Raw genomic sequence first — 20008 nt, forward strand, 5'->3', positions numbered from 1 at the left:
AGTCCTTACGGTTTCTCTGTCACACGTTTTCAAAAATTGAAGAGAGCTCCTATCTAACTTCGCTAAGCCTTCCGACTTCTTGCGCTTCAAAGGAAGAAGCCGTATATCTTTGCATAATTAATCGCACAGTTAACGGAATTGGTTTTTCTAAAAAAAAATTACGCTCTAGGTGATCTCCCGCATAGAGTGAAGGAAGCGTCGCCTGGATGCTTCGTCTAATATTTGTTTCGGACACATTCAAAGTTTTAACAATGGGCGTGTTTGAAAACGACGAAATGTGGAGGTGCTGTGAATGACAAGAAAGCCTCGTTTTAGAAGACTCTACGACTCAGATCGGTGTTTTCCAGCGGCTCCGAATATAACGGGCAATGAGCTCTCGATTGATGGACACCACTTTTGCCGCAAGAGCCAGGAGACGAGGAAACCGTCCGAAACTGATTTTTTCACTCCGCATTATCCTATCAAATCCTGTGGGAACTAATGACTATACGCTCGCACGCGCACGAGCCTTTGCCATGGCCGAGTGGAGTTACTCCAGGCTTTATAGAGAAACATTGAGGTGGAACCTTCGCTACTCCAGTTTTTTGCAGAAACAAAAATACAGCTTTTTGGTGGATGGATGGATGGATGGATGGATGGATGGATGGATGGATGGATGGATGGATGGATGGATGGATGGATAGATGGATGGATGGATGGATGGACGGACGGACGGACGGACGGACGGAAGTGCTTTATTTCGCTGGTTAATTAAGTTTGGTGGAGATTTAACGTAGTTAAACAGACTAGACTTGCAAAAGCATGTGTTCACTTTTCAATTGGAGGGGCACTTAAGCCCCGTCTGAAGGGAATGATTTGACGGGCTCGAATGGTTGATCTTGAGGCGGGCGACATTAAACAGCTCTGCGGACGCGACCGCGGGAGGAGACTGCAGTGTCATGATTTCGCAGGTCACATTGCTCAGTGGCCTCAAGACGCAATAAGAACCTATGTAACGAGCCATTAGCTTCTCAAACGGGCCCACATGGCTCGCAAGAAGCCAGAGGAGTACGAGGGAGCCGGGAGGGTAGGGGAGGTCTCGGCTATGAAGGTTGTAACGGGCTGGGCGGATTTACGTTCTGCTCCGCTGGGAGCCCCCTAGTGGAGCGCCAGCGGAACATAGTGCGACAAAGAGAGATAGAGAGCAAACCTTTATTAAGGAAATAGAGAGCATGAGCCGGCACATTTGGTGAATGCCGACTCTTTGTGAGTAAAGAGGTATAGCGCTGCGTCTAAAATACCCGAATGAGCGTAGTAGACCGGAGCGCTGCGCTGCCCCATATAATGGTGAAAAGCGGAGTTACGCTGAAACGAATACAAATCGGGCTTGCTTTTTTTATACTCAAATTGATAAACGAAGGTATTATTAAGGCAAAAGCCTTTAATGGCTCATACTTGCGGCATCCGTCCGTCCGTCCTTGCCCTGGAACGGTGCCAGCTGTGGCCTCTCCCTCACGCATCGGCCCACATCCTCCTCCACCTCAGCAAAACAGCTGGCGGCGCAGCCAACCCCCTATCCCTGCGTTACGTGGTGACCACCACCACTCCTTTCTCTCCTCCTTCCACCCCCCCCCCCCCACACACACAGTGCAGCGACCATCCCCTCAGAAGAGAGATAAATCCACGCGTTGTGGCCCCCTTTCTACTCCCGACTGTGGTAGTAGTAAGTGGTTTTATTAAAGTAATAATAAAAATAAGGAAAATATTTTTGCTAGCCCCGGCATCTGTCATCGATACTGAAGCACCTGAGCGGGGGCAGAGAAAATAAAGGATAGCAGGCAGAACGAAGAAATGAAATGAAAGAGGTGAGGGGACAGGAAGAGAGGATACGGCTAGAGGTAATATACACAAACTATTTACACATAGAAATGTGTACAGGTTGTGCGCATGATTAGTTCTCGTTAGAGCAATAAAAAAGCACGCTCACAGCACTATGTTGACTACAACTGGACTGGGGCGTCCAGTTGTTAATCATCCACGGGAGCAGTCGCGGAGCGTTCGGTCACTGCGCATAATGTCATGGCGGATTGACGTCCCGTCTGTTCGAGGAATGCACAGAGGCCCACCAAGGTTCGCTCACGGGTGCGCGCACTGCCCTGCGGCCACAATAGCGTCTTGAGGGAGTCTGGTAGTATGCCCAGCGTCCTATAGGCCGCAAGGATATCGCGAAGAACATCGGCGAATGCGGCAGAGCGAAGGAGCAGGTGCACCTGTGTTTCCACTGCACCGCATCACCGCATCACATCACTCGTCGCCATTCCGTGATGCTCCCGTCGTTCCCCGGGCCACACGCAGCCAATGCGCGTGCGGAGAATCATTGCACGTTGCGACCGCGTAAATGTTCGACAGCCGGTGATGCTGTCGATGCGCTCACCTCATGCGATGCGTGGGGTTGGGGCGCTGCTTTCGGAGATGGTCCTAGATGACCACACGCGCGTCCTTCAGCGCAAAGCGCAGATCGCTGGGAGGTAGTTGATGTGCGGTGGTCGCGACCCAACGACAAGAATCTCAACTCGCTGCGCATAGGAACAGTGAAGTCACTCGTGCACCAGATGGAGCCAGTGCGCGCGTCATCGGCAGGCGCGGCGACGCTCCTCCGTCAGAGGTTTCGTTGCAGTCGAGTGAGTCGGATGGCTCGCAAGCGGCCCAGTAATTTCACTGCAAGCGGTTAAGAGAAGCGTCACAAGATGGCGGATTCCCCCCTACCAAACGCCAGAAAAATTTAAAGACACTTTGGAAATTCTAAATTGTCTTCGGCGAAAGCCTGTGGCCATTCGACTGGGGGTGTCATGTGCAAAAAAAAAAAGACATGGGCATAGTCAGTCGAATGGCCACAAACTTTCGCCGAACACACTTTAACATTTCCACAGTGTCTTTCAATTTTTTGTGTTTCAGGTTTGATTTTTTTACATCAGTGCTTCTTATAATTTATTAGTAAATAGGTCGTGTTAGGAAAAAGATGTGAGCTCTCAGCCCTCAGCCCACCGCGCGGTTAACGCTCGCGAGGACGCTCACCCACTTCAGCTCGGCCTAGAATGGCCTTGTCGCGGTCACTTTCCGCAGAAGGCAAAAATCGTCTGTCGTGCTAAAACATTTGAGTGGATTTTTAAGCTTGCTGGCGTGCTTGCGCCGCGTCCGTGCTCAATAAAGCGGATGTGCCAGCGTTCGCACTGGAGGTAGCCATATTAGGACGCTTGAAGACGCTCGCTCGCTGGGTGCTCTCCGATGTGATGACCAGACAAGCGGGCGAGCGCACAGCGCAGCAAACCCGCTGGCCGGCTGAGCGTTCTGCACTTGCGGAGCTTCGTCCCCTCTCGTCTGCTACGCTGTGCTGGCCGCTGGCCCCCGATGGTTAAAGTCTCTAGCAACCGCAAGCAGCGACGTAGCCGCGGACAGAGCGGTAAAGGCCAGGTCAGAAGAACGGCCTTCGCACGCTGTCGTACGTGCGTGATATACCGAGGTTCCCTGCAGTAGGAACATCATGAAATACGGCGAGGACAGTGCAGCATAGATGGAACGGACCGACGAGCAAGAGGTGGTCGCCATCTGGATGCATATTGCGTCTGTAGAGAGTATCGTGATGCAGCACAAAGAGGTTCAGAGCAGGATCGAAATTGTCGCTGCGGAGGCGGTCGATTATCGGATGGATCCCGGCGCTGCTCGTCTCCTATGTGTAGAAAGTGCGATTCTGAAAAAACACAATCGTGGGTATCGTGGCTGTGGGAATCGGGAGGACCGACGGGATGGCGGGACAGACAGCGTCATGGTTCAATCGGCCAGACTTGTAGACAACGGTAAATGTGTATTCCAGCACGCGCAAGGCCATCGACACAGACGACCTGTAGGGCATTTAAGAGAAAACAGCAAGCAGAATACATGAAAGTCCGTAAGTATTCTGAAGTTCCTCCTGGACAAATAAGGGTGGAATTTCGTTGAAGCCCAAACAAGTGCAAGGAACCCCCGCTGCGTGATGGAATAGTTACGTTGGGATAGAGATAACTGGCGGCTGGCGTAGGCAATCACATGATAGTGCTCGTGCTGGCGCCAATACCATGGCCACTGGAGTCGGTGCGAAATTCTGTAGGTGCAGAAGGGTTGAAATGGGCCAGCACAGGTGGAGCAGTGAGGGCTGCAACAAGTGTAGTGTAGGCGCAAGCTTGGTCAAGGGTCCAAGAGAAGGGCACATCCCTCATCAGGAGGGTGGTAAGGTGATAGGCGTGTCGGCGAAATTCAGGATAAACCGGCTAAAATACGAGTAGAGCCCGAGGAAACTGCGCATAGCGCTTGAGGAACAGGAGGTTGGGAACTCCCGAACGGCAAGACCTTTCACAGGGCCGGGCTTGGTACCAGAAGCATCAACCAAGCGGCTGAGGACCTTAATTTGGCTCTGGCTGAAGGTACACCTCTCTCGAGTTCACTGGTAGTCCTGCGTGGCGGTCGATGGCAAGCATCGTAGAAAGTCAGTGTAGGTGCTTTTGAAACATGGAGTACAAAGCCACAACGTCGTCTAGATAGCAGAAGCACGTCGTTCATTTGAAGCCACAAAAGAGCGAGTCCATCGTGCGCTCGAAGTTGGTAGGAGCGTTGCAAAGGGCGAACGACACGACTTTGAAAACGAACAGGCCATCGGGGGCGACAAAGGCAGTTTTGTGAAGATCTCTTTCGGCAACAGTAATTTCCCAGTTGCCTGGAACGCGATCAATAAAAGAGAAATAGCTGGCACAATACAGGCAGTCGATGGCTGTCATCAAGTCTCAGAATAGCATAGACGTCTTCCTTTGTTATCTGATTAGGATGGCGATAGTCGACCAAAAAGCGCCAACTTCCTTCTTTTTTTTTCGACCAACTCACCGGGGGACTCCCAAGAACTGCTAGAAGGCTCTATAACGTTGTTCGCCAGCATTTTCTCTACCTGTTTTGATAACATGGCGCTCAGGAAGGGAGACATGATAGGGCCTACTGTGGATGGGGCTTGCATGGCCCATATTGATGCAATGGGTTACAACAGTAGTTTGGCCGAGGGAATCATTCCTGAAATCGAAGACGCCACTGAAGGAAAGTAAAAGGAGGAAGAGGGCGCTGGCGTGGTCAGGTGTCAAACCCGCTGTGATCATTGGGGAAGAAGAGTCCGGACATGAAGCGGCCGAGAGGGGAAGTTCATGGAGACCAGACTGAGACTCAGCTGTGAGAGTAGAAACGGTGCATTTGGTCAAAGGGAACAGCCCACGAGCCGCCGAAGTGGCTCAGTGGTTATGATGCTCGGCTGCTGACCCGAAAGACACGGGTTTGATCACGGCCGCGGAGGTTGAATTTCGATGGAGGCGAAATTCTAGATGCTCGTGTACTGTGCGATGTTACTTCACGTTAAGAAACCCCAGGTGGTCGAAATTTCCGGCGTTATTCACTACGGAGTTCACCTTAGCCTTACTCGCTTTGACACTTTAAACCCCCATAAACCATAAACAGTTCACCGAGTTCGAGATCACATGGTAAAACTTAAGTAGAGAGGTGAAGTCCAGAATCGGAAGATAGGTGTGGCTGCCGCTGACGGCCAGGACGGTGTGTGGAAGGATGACTTTGCGCCAACGGTTTTAGATAAGGACAGTTGGAAAATTTGCCCCAGGGAATCGGCCCAAATTCCGTTGCCGCTTTCATCTGAAAGAGACCCGAGCGCCATCTATAGGGTTTTGACAGTACCAAGTTAGTTTTTTTGGTTTTATCTCCGCCGCCGCTACGCCCATCGGCTGCGCTTGGTAACGTGGAGAGTTTGCTCCATAACTGGTCTACGCTGGCTCGCGCCTCGCATCCTGTGCGCCGCGTGCGGATATTTCAAGCCGCGCTCGTCCACGTATTGCAAAGTTCTCGTGCGCTCTACGCCTGCGGTACGAGAGGCCGGGGTTGAACTTTTGGCTGCAGATCTCGGCTGAAGCTTAAAACCCTTCTTTCCGTGGTTCCACTCGGGAAAATCAGAGAAACACGACGTGCCACTTACCGCCTCGTAGTACGGTTATCTCCCATGTGTAATATGCGTTTGTGAAAAGTAGACTGAAAACTTCCCTCTATTGATTAGATCACTAAAAATTTAGTGTGTGTAAATAAGCCTGGCAAATGCTTAAAAAGACACTAAATGCTTTTCTTTCTTTTTTCTTGCGGCATACACACCTTTAAATTTTTATTCAGCCACTTTCCCTCTTTTAATCACTCGTGATGAAAAAATGATCGTCCTGGTGGTTGAGAATTTTCTATAAGTAAAGTGTCGATACTGTAAGCATGGTAGCTTTACCTCTTGAATGCGTATCTAATGTGGATGTGATAAGCTTTTTTGCCAACGCGTCTTCAACGTGCCTGGCTAAAGTAATGGTTATAAATGCTACAAAGCCGTCTTGTTTCATTATTTCAAGAGACGAAGGCGCAACTGACGTTTTTATTCATTATAAATACGTTTCTGAACACAAGCGAGTCGCCGTCTGCTCACGCTCATCAAGCTGGGAGTAGCAGACGACGCGCCCATCCCACAGCGACTTCTGCAACAGCGCCTAGGCTGCACCCGTTTTGGGTCCGCTCTGTGCCCGGCTGCCCTTATCTAAAAACGTTGGATACAGCAAAGAAAACTAACTAACGTTAAAACCCTTCAGATGGCGCTCGCGTCTCTTTGAGATGAAAGCGCCAACGGAAGTGGGGCCGATTCCCGGGGGCAAGTTATAGGCAAGTTTTCGAACGGTCCTTATCTAAAAACGTTGCTTTACGCTGAAGGAAAACGTCCTTGATTGTGTAAATGACGTTGGCACCGTAAGGAACGGAGGGAAACAGGGACATTGAAACACAGTGCAGCGTCGCGCGGCAGGCAACTAATCAAGTTCAAGTTTATTTTCATTTCTTCCAAAGGAGGAGTCGGTACTAAAGCTGTGGTAGCAGCTTCACTGAAGGTCCCGACTCCTTGAAACAGTGGCATTACAGAAGAAAGGCGAGGGTCACATTGTTCACATCAATTCGTAATGTCTTGGGTAGGCCATACAGATCCACACATACGCTAAGCGCGAACACACATGCAACAAATCGTAATACACACACGCACTTAAAGGAAGTGTTTGCAAATGACTAGAATATCCATGCAGCGATCGCGTAGAGGTAGAGCGCCCTCCTCGCGTGAAAGAGGACCGGGGTTCAATGCCTGGTGCCGTGCAAATCTCCACCGGGTTAAAAAAAAAAAACACACAATCCGCGTGTCAATGGAATTGCATAACCAGACCTGGGGTGCGGCCTGTTCCCGGTGACCAGAACCGGCAGCGCACTCCCTCACAAGAACAGGACTTCGCCACCATGATGTAGTACTTAACCACAACCTTTTATGAACAAACCAATTAACCCTCGGCCCTCAGTCCCCGGCGGCTGCGGTGCAACTGGCCACGGCGGCGTTCAGACCTGCGACGCAGAGTTTTATGGCTCCGGACAGGCCGCCGTTAGAATCAACCTGGCAACGTTTAACGGTAGAACTGTACCTAGTGAGGCTAGCCCAGCAGTGCTGTTCGAGGAACTAGCGGGAATTAAATAGGATGTCAGGAGGCTTAGTGAAGATGGGAGTACACGTGAGGCGTATGCAGTACTAAAGGACAAACACATACTGAGCTATTGCGGATTAGGAGATAGACGAGAACTAAGTATGGGATGACTCATTAATCAGAATATAGCTGGCAACGTCAAGGAGTTCTATAGTATTAACGAGAGGGTAGGTGCTATATTAATTAGGCTCAATAGGAAGTACAAGCAGAAACTGGAGCCGGCCTACGCGCCTGCATCCAGCCATGGTGACCAGACCGTTGAAAGCTTCATGAAGACAAGGAATCGGCAATGAATAAAGTAAAATCACACTACACTGTACTGATGGGCGATTCAGTGCGAACGAGGGCAACAAGTAGGCTGGCAACCACACGGTAGGTGACTATGGGATATGGTCTGGAAATAGCAGGGGAGAGTTGTGAGTCGAATTCGCAGATAAAAATAATTTGCGAATCATGAATACCGTCTTCCGCAAACGAGAGAACAAGATATGGACCTGGAAGAGCCCCGATGTTGGGACTAAAAGTGTAGTCTACTTCTTACTATGCGCTACACCTGGCATCGTTCAGGATGTGGCCGTCCTCGGAAAGGTGCCCTGTTGCGACCACAGAATGGTAAAGTCCCGAATTAGCTTGACTTGAAGAGGGAACGGAAGAAGCTAGTGAAGAGTAAGTCCATTAACAGTGAGCGGTCAGAGGAAAAGTCGAGGAATTCTGGATATAAGTGCAGAACAGATATTCGGCTTTAACTGAAGAACATGATCTTGATGTTCATACAATGAACGATAATTTGACAGCTATCATTACGGAGTGCGCAGTAGAAGTAGGCGGTAGGACTGTTCGACAGGATACTGGCAAGCTATCTCAGGTGACGAAAGGTCTGATTAATAAACGCCAAAGCATGAGGGCGTGTAACCCTACCGACGGAATAGAACTGGCAGAGCTTTCGAAGTTAATAAATAAGCGCAAGGAGGGGGGGAGGAGTAGGTGACATTAGGAGGTTTAATATGAAGAGAATCGAGCGTGCTGTGAAGAACGCACGTAGCCCAAAAGCGGTAAGGAGGAAACTAGGCATCGGTAAAATCCAGAAGTATGCGTTAAAAGACAAGGAGGGCAATCTCATTAGCAATATGGATAAGATAGTAACCGAAGAGTTCTACACATATCTGGGCAGTAGCCAATTTAATGAGAACGTTAATGAGAGTGACAGTACCGCACAGCAATGCGCCATCCCGCCAGTAACAAAAAAGGAAGTAATGAAAGCCTAGAGGGGATGGAAATGGGGAAAAGCAGCTGAGGAGCATCAGATGACAGCAGATGTGTTGAAGGAGGGAGGGGAGATTGTGCTAGGTTTGGTTTGGTTTAGGGGGGTTTAACGTCCCAAAGCAACTCAGGCTATGAGAGACGCCGTAGTGAAGGGCTCCGGATATTTCGACCACCTGGGGTTCTTTAACGTGCACTGACATCGCACAGTACACGGGCCTCTAGAAGTTCGCCAAGCTGTAGTATTGAAAATAAGTTAATACTAACACGTTGTAGAGCAACATCTATAACCTTACTGCAAAGATATCTAAAGCGAGCAAGTATACCTAGAGCTGAGGAAACTTTCGAACAAATGTGTTCTGTGTGCACATTCCAAGTTAGGTTCTTAGAAAAGATAACTCCCAGTGTTTTTATAGTCGTCACCGGCATTAGTTGGTTATTTAAGGTTATGTTGAGAGGTCTCCACATTTTCTTTCTCTTAGGTATGTATAAGAGAATTTGGGTTTTCGACGGACTTATGGAAAGGGAATTTGCATCTGCCCATGAGTGCAGTTGATTAAGGGCATCGCTTGTTTTGCGTTCGACGTCGGCCACAGAAGTACCTCTCACAAATAAGGTTGTGTCATTCGCAAATGACACAACCAGCGGCACGTGAGAGGGGCGGCTGAGTATCAGCACGCCCAGAGCAGAGCGGCAGTCCCAAAATAAAAAGTAAATTTTGCGAATCACATCGTTGGGCAGAGGTCGATGACGGTGAACAGGACGGGTGTAGTACGACCGGGAATGCGGAGGCGCGCAGCACACATTCCAACGACGGCATTGGCATTTCTATGGGTGACACCAACTGCAGAGAAAATTGCAGGAGTCACAACCCTCTTCAGCCGACGGCGATGGGGGAGCTCAAAAGAGAAACTTAGGCGCCAGTGTCAATCAGAGCGGTAACTGGTGCACCCTCTACGCTTATATCGAGAAGGTTGTGGCCAGGAGCCAGGGTCAGGAGGGGGTTTTCGGGCTGGATCGTCCATGCAGCGTCACCTCCGGGCGCTGCATTGGTTAGTTTTTCAAGTAAGAGTGAGGGAAGGGTGGAGAGGACGTCGCGTCTAACGGGAGCGGTGGATCTAAGGTGAAGGTGAGCGGCTGAACCTGCGCGGGGCCTGAGTATAGAAGACGCGTAAGGGCTCAGCACGGGACGAGATATGGCGTGGTCTGTAGTCGGTATGACGTTTGTAATATGAGCTAGGTCCAGGTGGCAAAAACCAACAATTGCGGCTGTGGCGAAGCGCGTCATTCCGCAGGATTAAAGTAGCGATAGCGCGACAGAATGCACGGAGTCCGTGAAGCGGCAGCAACTAGCAAAGCGGTGAGTGGCGAAGAGGGCAACACAGAGGGCAGGCTAGATTTGAGGCTCATGTTCGCGAACTCCTGGCAAACGATGGCCTGGATCAGGGCATATCGTAACGTCGGCCGGCTGAGGGGCGAAGGCGACGGGAGTCTTAGCCTCCATTTCCCTACTTGCAATCCGGGTAAAACTGGCAGGGTGGTACGGCTGCTGTAATGTTTGCTGGCAGGACCTCGCACGACGATGTCACCGCTGTGTCCGGAAGGGGGTCAAAACTTGGAGCAATACGGCAGTGTTTGACTTGCTCAAACTATTGATATACCAGCAGGACGGGATCAACTGTTGCGCAGGCTTTTCAAAGGAGATTAGAAGCGTCGTCGGCGATCCCCTTTTGGATGTGGCCCGCCTTGTCGGTCACAACAAATGGCGCCGTCCACTGTACCGCAGAGCTCGAACATCCGGGCTGTATGAGAGGTGACTCGGTGGATGACCGAGCTTGAGAAGCAAGGTCTTTTTTAAGGCTAAGCTTGCGTCCTAAAGGCTTGCTGAATAAGTCCCGCAGCTTCTGTTTACAGCAGTCACAAGAGGTAAGGTCTTCCTCATGCGTGTCGAACTAGACCCTCACCGTGCCCGCGAAGTAGAAGGTCACGCTAGGAAGCATGAAGGTCGGATCCCAGCGGTTGTGATTAGTGGCGCCCTCATACATGGCGGGCCAGTATTCGATATTGATGTCATCGGTGCCGCAAAAAGCGCTCTGGTCGTGAGGCTACGCCACGACAACAGTCGGCGCTGATGGTCTCGCTGCAGCCGGAGGTGCGTCGGAAGGCATAGTTATGGATCCATGTCGGCCGCTGCGCAGGTCCAGGGCCTGGTCCTGGTGTAGTATCCAGCACTAAATCAACGAAGTATTAGGGGAGTTAGGCTCACCAGCAGCACCGCGACAGAACAGCGTCGTCTTCGACTAGCGACGGTGTACCATAACAATATCCTTCCTGGGTTAATGGCTATATATGAAGAATTGGTAATTATCTACTTAACAGTCATATACGGCGGCTAGTCCTCATACCACTACCAGCGCACTGGCGCATGGATAAAATAAGCGCGAGAGCACTGGCAGGTGGCTGTTTCTATCACAGCCGACGCTATGGATTGTGCGACCCAGGTTGCTCTTCCGGAGCAACCTCTCGCGCAGCTGATGCGAAGCTCATTAGAACTTACGCGAGTTTACCCGAGTTACTCGTGTAAGCTCAGATAGCAACTCGAGTTGCTGGCAAACAACACCAGATCATATGATCGGTGACAATATTCTTGATCGATGTTAGGCTGTGAGTGCTTTCGCACTAAAAATGGTAATATCATTCGCCCAAATCGAAGGCTATCAAAATATGACTGCTATACCAATTACAAAAATTAGAGTTCTAGCTAGATTATGCTACCTTGGAACATGCCACAGCTAGTGTATTTTTTTGCGTGTGAACAAAGTCCGTTTATGTCACGTACCTCATGAGATGAAAGAGATCTGGGTAAATGAGTTGAAGAAGAAGGCTCCCGATGCAATACATTTTTCGCTATTTCATTGATAAAGCCTAATTCAAGGATTCGAAAGGGCCTGAATATTTAGCCAGTGAACTCAGGATGAAAACTGCTATCATTTATTGAATTATTCGAAGTGCCTGAATTCGCATCACCGAGAGTGGTGGGTTATATATAAAGCACCTCATTGCAGTAGAAACGTGTAGAAAACTGGTATATTTCAATAGTCACGCAGTGCCATTGCGTTAGCATGCTCCAGTTTAGAGCTCTTAGTATTTGTTTAGTGAATGCGAGAGCCTTGATGATTTCAAGTCTTATTATTGAGGAGAAATTCTCTTCACAGCAAGCTTTTTGCATTCGCCCTTTTACTTAAAAGAACACATTGCTGACCGGTAGATGAAGATGACCGTGCAGACTGCTAGTGGCCCATTCGAGAGAGAATAGCGCGGACTATTGCTTTATGTTGGTGCAGAAAAAGGCAATCGTGCACCCCTCATGAGTGTTTCGCGAATTGGTAGCGCGTCCCCGACTTTCCGAAGGGGAACGCTATCGCGTGCAGATTCGAACAACAGTACAAGAGAAAAAAGATAAAAAACAAAACAAAACGAAGCCGTATTTATAATTTAACGGCAAAAGCCGATACGAAACGAAAACACGAAAAACACACACTAAACACGCGTACAACACTACAGAAATAAAGAAAAGTTCACTAGGTACTGAGCGTCCCAGGTGAAGCGTGGATGCCTTGCACACAGGGCGGGTGGGGGTGGTTGTAGTGCGATGCGTCGCTGCCGTTGCATCGAAGAAAGCTGCGCAAGGGAGCCAGGTGGTAGTATGAGCGGAGGGAAACACAGGGAGACGCCAGTATACTCTGGTCAGCAGCCCGAAGAACTTGGCAGCAGCAGAAAGAAGAAGCGTAGCCGAGACCCGTCGACGGCGGCCCGAAACGCCAGAGGCTTAAAGCACGCTATCCATGTGTGCCTTTAAGCATTACGGACCCTCAATTTATCGGCTGCCACGTACAAGCTTGAAAAAGACGCAGGAGGCTTACGTCAGTGATCCAAGGCAGGTCACGGCAGTTCGGACCCAACGCCCGACGGCTACCAGCTCCACGCTTGAATAGAGAGTTTTAGAATTGGGGACCCAAGACTGTGGGGCCCCAAGACGCGTTGCGTAGTTGGTCTTGGGTTTAGAGGAGCAGCAGAGTTTGAGAATTGGGTCAAACGCAGACAGCGTTGGGTCGAGCGCTCGTTACGCCACAGTGGTGAATATAAGAAGGTGCTTGAAAGCAACAACAAAAAAAGCTTTTCTTGCAAGTGAAAACGAACATAATGCATTTTTTACCAAGAAGAGCTAACAATAAAATCTGAAACCTAATAGTTTTGATAGTACTACAAATTAAGTAAACTATTTTAAGTCAAGCGAAGCCAATCGCAGCCAAGTGCTCTTAAATGGTGTTTTTTTTTGGTGATTGACTTCAAAACTGCGAATTCACCTGTGTAAAATGGCAAAAATCAGTCGAAGGACACCAAGTTTGCTCTGCGATCATCTGCTGTACGCTGATTTGAGTTGGGCTGACATCGAAGATCTATTTCTGCCGTTGCCAGAAGCGATCTGCAAGATTTCTGACAACTTGTGGCCACAGCTTCACATCCTGAAAAGGGTTCGTTGCGAGCACTTCTCGCAATATATAATGTCGTCTTCTGCGGTGTAGTGTGAGCGCGCGTACGTAGCTCTCGGAGCAGTCATGTTTACAGCCCGAGAGATAACGGCTTTGGATGGCTGCGGCTCGAACGGCTCTCCTGGCTATCTCGCGATTTCTCGTCACTCGCGAGGGTGACCCAAGGCGGCTTGGGGGCCCACGCTAGTTTTCGATTTTTGGGTCTTGGGTCAACGCGAACGCAAGAGCCCAAGACTGGCTTGGGTTCTGCGCATGCGCACTTGCGGCCGGCAATTCTCTTGGGGGCCCCAAGCCGCTTGGGCTCCCAATTCTAAAACTCTCTAATGACACGACCTCCGCTGCGCTGTCTTCCTTAACGCCTCGGTTCTCTGACGCTTCAGCTCTCCGCTCTTCGTGCTCGCCGCGCTCTTTGTCGCCGTCGCCTCGCACACACCCTTCGCACTCGCACACGCGCAACGCTGAGCTCGAACACGCAGCGCTCCGCTCTTCGACGCACCATTGTCGACGCACCGCGTTCACAAATCCTCCGAGGGTCTTTTGTGCACCTCACATATGCCCCCCCCCCCCCTTTTCGATAAAGTTTAAAAAAAAACTGCCACTTAAGTTCATGTGGAAAGTAGACAAACGCCGTTGATGGACGAACACTAATGTTCACGTGATAAACGGACAAATTAGACGCCGCCGTAGTCACAGAAGGCACTTTAAACAGTGACACATGGAGACACATGAAAACGCCCACAGAGGGAGCATGGAGTCAAACATTATACATCTGGCAAAAGGGAAACTAAAACCATGCAAAACATCATACACAATATTTGAACAGGTCTGTACCATAAAGGTGAACATGACACACTGAAGAACACATAACCGGAGAACGAAAGAAGAAAAACAAACTACAAACACTACCCCATGCGTTTGCACAGGTCACCAATGCAAACACAACGGATAGTAGCGCTGTACATTGGGCATAACCCTCCGGTAATTTATTTACAAACGACTCATGCAATCGGCGCCTACGTTTTCGGAGCCCTTGATGTACTGCACGAATGGTATACTCTTGTAATGTTAGGCTCCAACGTAGCACCCTGCTGTTCAAGTGATTATCCTTCGTTAAATATTGCAGGGATGGTGGTCAGTCTGAATTATCAAGAACGTCTCTTACAAGAATATGTGGAATTTCTCAACTGTCCAAACTATCGCCAAACACTCGCGTTCAATTGCTGAGTAGCGAGATTCGCGATGTAACTACTGTCGACTCGCATACGATACCGATATGAGGACTACATCATGCTCCTGCAGGAGAACGGCGCCAATGCTGACCTCGGAAGCATCTGTGCGAAGCACGAACTGCTTACTGAGAATTGGAGCTCTTAATACGGGCCTGCAAGTTAATGCGTCTTTGAGCTCGTCAAAAGCGAATTGCCGCTGTGGTGTCCAAGAGACAACGTTGCGTTCATTTTGTGCCTGTTAACTCCACGAGCGGTTGGACTTTGTCGGCATAGCCGGGGATGAAATCGCGATAGTATCCGGCAAGCCCTAAGAAGGGACGCACTAATTGCTTCTTCGTCTTTGGAAGCGGTGCGTTGAAACGCTTTTCCATCACCGTTTCCAACGGTCGGATTGTCCCTTGTCCATGCTGGTGTCCAAGACAGGAAATGTTAATGGTTCCGATTTCACTTTTCTGCGGCTTTATCGTGAGGCCGGCTTCGCGCCCCCTGCTAAATAGCCTATGTAAAGTTCAAAGATGTTGTTCCCAAGTAGAGGTCGCTACGAGTACATCGTCGATGTATTGAACGACATTGTGTATGCTCTGTAACAGAATGCGCATCAGGCGCGTGAAGATAGCCGATGCTGTCTTATACCGAAGGGCATATAACGAACTGAGAGTGACCGGATTGGGTTGAGAACGCTGGTTCCGGTCTCGAAGCTTCCTCCAAGGGTACCTGCCAGTAGCCTTTAGCAAGGTCAAATTTTGAAGAGTACACCTTCGTTCCGACCTCAGTAAATATTACATCCGTTCTTAGAAAGGGCTCTGCATCAGACACAAGAACATCATTCATGCGTCTAAAGTCGAGGCAAGTCCGATAGGTGCTGTCTTTCTTTTTAATATGAACGAGAGGGGAATTGTACGGTGATTTTGAACGTTTAATGACCGCTAATATCCTCATCTCGTCTATCTCCTTTTCAACCACGTCCCTCATGGCAAAAGGAAACGGGAATTGCGGGGTATTCACAACTTCGGAATTCGAGAGCCTGAATTGACACTGCACTAGATTTGTTTTCCCGGGAATCTCGGAAAAGATGTCTGCATACGTGACAAGTAACCTCCGAATCTCCTGTTGTTTTTCGTCATCGAGCTTGGTGGAGGTTTGCACGGCTTCAATTCCTTTACGTCCGTGCTAATGGTGGGCAGTTGCTCTTCTTAGTCACCTTCTTCGATTACGACGAGAGATGACGCCTGCCCGGTTTCTTGGGACGCATGCTCTTCGTACCGTTTGAGCATATTGATGTAGAACAGCTTCTTAGTGTGGCCGAAGTCAATCTAATAAACCACGTCGTTATTTTGCCAGAAACAACGAATGAATTTTTCCACTGCATCAAGAGTTTATTGTGGCTACTCGGCAAAAGAATGAGGGCACGATTTCCGACCCTTGAATGCCGCTTTTTGCTGTTCCTGTCCGAATATCTCTTGTGAGCTTGTTGGGCACGCAAAAAATTTTGATGTGCCGCTCTCACAGTTTGCTCGAGACGTTCTCTTAGATCTAGAACGTAACTATATGTCGTCTTCGTGTCTTTTCCCAGCTCTTGCCTTGTTCAGGGCTCTCTGAAGACTGCGAGTGGTCCTGGCGCATGTCGTTCAAATATCAACTCAAACGGAGAAAACCGCAAACTCGCGTGCGGTACCTCTTTGTATGCGAACAGAAGCGGAGTGATATTATAAACACAAGTTTTGGGCTGCTCCTGACTGAGCTTCCGCAGTATCTACTTGAGCGTGTCGTTAAATTTCTCCGCCATCCCATTGTACATTGGATGGTAAGGGGTCGTGCTGAGATGTTTCACTGCCACGAGATCATTGATCTCTCTCATCATTTCGGAAGTGAAACAGGAGCCCTGGTCACAAAGAATCTCTCTCTGAAAACCTATTCGCGAAAACATCTCCACCAAACCTTTTGACATGGTTGCTGAATCTATCTTTGGCAGAGCCACGGCGTCGGGATACCTCGTGGAAAAATCGACGAGAGTGAGAATATATCTATTCCCTTTCACCGACGTGGGCGACAGCAGACCGACCAAATGGAGTGTCAATAAGAGGCATGCGTCCCAACTGAGCTTTCCCTACTTTGCATTTCGGGCACGTCCTTTGGCAGGAGTCGCGTGGCCTGACATACCTCTTAATCTCCTCCTGCACTCGCGGCCAGAAGAATTCTTCCAGAACTCGATCTGTAGTCTTCTTAACGCTGATCTTACTGATCCGGAGTTCCCGGGTTCAAACCCGACCGCGGCGGCTGCGTTTTTATGGAGGAAAAACGCTAAGGCGCCCGTGTGCTGTGCGATGTCAGTGCCCGTTAAATATCCCCAGGTGGTCGAAATTATTCCGGAGCCCTTCACTGCGGCACCTCTTTCTTCCTTTCTTCTTTCACTCCCTCTTTTATGCATTCACTGACGGCGCGGTTCAGGTGTCCAACGATATATGAGACAGATACTGCGCAATTTCCTTTCCCCCAAAACCAATTAAAAAAAGTCTTCTTAACACCCTGATGCCCCGCCAAGGAGCTATCGTGGGCAAGCCTTATCACCTGGGATCGGCAAGACTTGGGAAGTACTACCTGTCGAAACTCTCTGCCAGAGGCGAGACGACAGAGGCGGTACAGCAAACCCTTTTCAAGTGCGAAGTGCCGTGCATGCCATGGAACACCTTCCCTACTTTCACCCCGCACGCCTTCAATGACTCATCGTCTTTTTGCTCGGTTTCTAACATTTCCTTCGAGAACGTCCTGGCACCAACGCTTAAAGCAGTATTTTCTCTCCTTCATCCGGAAACTTCCTTTCCAGCCAACACCACTTTTAGGCCCTCACCTTCACCTTTTTCACTTTCGACCTCATCATTGACTATGTCAGGACATAATTTAGCAACGTCCTTCGATTTCTTCCAATTAATATCTTGATTTGATGGCTTACGGGCCTCTGGTATATTTCCAATTATGACATCGTACAATGTTTTCTCCATGCATTTTATTGGGACCATTCCAGTGAAATAAAGGGAAGTGATATAGACTTCTGCCTCGGGAAATTCCAGACTACTACCATCAACAACGAACACCGTAGATCTCGAGCCGGTTATAGCTGAGTCCGGAACTAGGGCTCTCCGCACCACCACTGTATTGCTCCCTGTGTCCCGTAAAACACGTACGGGTAGGCCTCGGAGCTCGCCCTCTAGTACAGGCATGTGTTTGGTGTCTGCATTCTTCTTCCAGACAAGTCCGACCACCACCTTATCCCCAGCTGGTTCAAGCCTATCTGCTGTTGTGGAGGCAGTTTCAGGCGCAACAGTCTCTGGCTGAACACAACAGGACGATTGCTTTTGGTTTTCGTGCTTCTTTGAGTAGGAACTTACATCATGCCCTGTTTTTCGACAATAAACACAATAAAGCTGTTTTGACTTAGAGAGACAGTCGGCAGCCTTATGTCCAGGTCCATTACAAATGAGGCACCTTCTTGGCTGTCTATTTGATGGAACATCATTCTCTCTCGATACGCCCTCCTCGAACGATTCTTTGAACGGAGACAAGTTTCTTTGCCGCTGGGCCTATAGAAAGTTGTCTGCCGCCACAGCCATTTTGTACAGCGTCTCGCACTCCCTGTCTAGAAGAAAAATCGCCAGATGACAATGACAGTTCCTCATGAACTGTTCGGCCGCCATCAAGTCACGTAAATCATTGTACGTTGTGGCTGTTCCCGACATCTCGACCCACAGATCGAAAAGACTGAGCAACTGTGCTGCGTATTGCTTGCCTGTTTCTTTATCAAGTGGCTTACTTTCACGAAACCTTTCACGATAACATTCTGCTATAAACCGAAAAAGTTGGAGCAGGGCTACTTTTGCCTTATCATAATCCATTGAATCTGTAGGAGACAATCGACCGAACACACGGAAAGCCTCCCAAATCAGACATACTGAGTGTCGAATCCCATTTTTCCTTGGGCCAGCTGGGCACTTCTGCGATACGCTCAAAACGTTTCAGGTATGCGTCCAAATCATCCCAGCGATCGTCGAAAAGCGGGATCAATTTGTGTGGGCTAACTGCTGCGGAGGGCCCCGATGCGGGTTCATGATTACCCCCAGCAGCTTCTGCGAGCCTTAATTCCAGCTGCAATCTACGCTCTTCAGCTTCTGCTAGCGACTTTGAATGCTCGCATTCGCCTTCTGCTAACAACCTTGCATGTTCGCGTTCGGCTTCTGCTAATAACTTTGCATGCTCGCGTTCGGTTTGTGTTTTACGCTCTTCAGCCTCTGCTAGCGCCTTTTCATTCTCGCGTTGAGCCTGGCGTTCGGCTGCACGTGCTGCGCGTTCCTTCTCTTGCTCGGCAGCCACCCACGTGCGCAGCTCGGCGTCTTTAAACCCCATGCGCTCGCCCAACTCGGTCAAGTTTTTTAGTGATGCCATTCTTACTTTTTACGGACCCACGAAAGAAAAAAAAATGGCTTCGTCCTGTCGCAGGGACGCCAATTGTCGCGAATCGGTATCGCGTCCTCGATTTTCTGAAGGGAAACGCTATTGCGTGCCGATTCGAACAAAAATACAAGAGAACACAGAGATCAAACAAAACAAAACAAAGCCGTAATTATAATTTAAAGGAAAAGAGCCGATACGAAACGAAAACACGAAAAACACACACTCAGCACGCGTACAACACTACAGGAATAAAGAAAAGTTCACCAGGTACTGGGCATCCCAGGTGAAGCGGGAATGCCTTGCACACAGGGCGGATAGGGGTGGTTGTAGTGCGATGCGTCGCTGGCGTTGCGTCGAAGAAAGGGGCGCAAGGGAGCCATGTGGTGGTATGAGCGGAGAAGAACACAGGGAGACGCCGGTGGTCAAGAGCCCGAAGAACTAGGCAGCAGCAGGAGAATCGTACATATATCCCGTCGACGGCCCGGACACGCCAGAGGCTTAAAACACGCTATCCAAGAGGGCTTTTGAGAAGTACGGGCCCTCAATTCATCGGTTGCCACCTCCGAGCTAGAAAGGGACGCAGGAGGCTTACGTCGGTGATCCAAAGGAGGTCACGGTTGCACGGACCCAACGTCCGACGGCTGCCACCTCCACGCATAAATCCTCCGATCTCCGCTGCATTGTCTTTCTTTACACCCCGGTTTTCTAACACGTCAGCTCTCCGCTCCTCGTGCTCGTCACTCTCTTTCTGCCGTCGCCTCGCACACACCGTTCGCACGCGCACACGCGCAAGGCTGGGCTGGCACGCGCAGCGCTCCGCTGTCCGAGGCACCACTGTCGACGCACCGCGTTCACAAATCCTCCAAAGATCTTTTGTGCACCTCACAGAGTGTTTTAGATAACTAGTGTTTTGATTCAGGCA

The 20008-nt window shown here is 49.7% G+C and overlaps 1 protein-coding gene across 1 annotated transcript in view; it reads left to right on the plus strand.

The window, feature by feature from the left end:
- The window catches only part of LOC144119390 (putative chitinase 10), a 217932-nt gene that overhangs the window by 46688 nt on the left and 151236 nt on the right, over positions 1–20008 (plus strand). The window lies entirely within an intron of this gene.

Source organism: Amblyomma americanum, chromosome 2 (genome assembly GCF_052857255.1).
Source record: "Amblyomma americanum isolate KBUSLIRL-KWMA chromosome 2, ASM5285725v1, whole genome shotgun sequence".
Classification (NCBI taxonomy): Eukaryota; Metazoa; Arthropoda; class Arachnida; order Ixodida; family Ixodidae; genus Amblyomma; species Amblyomma americanum.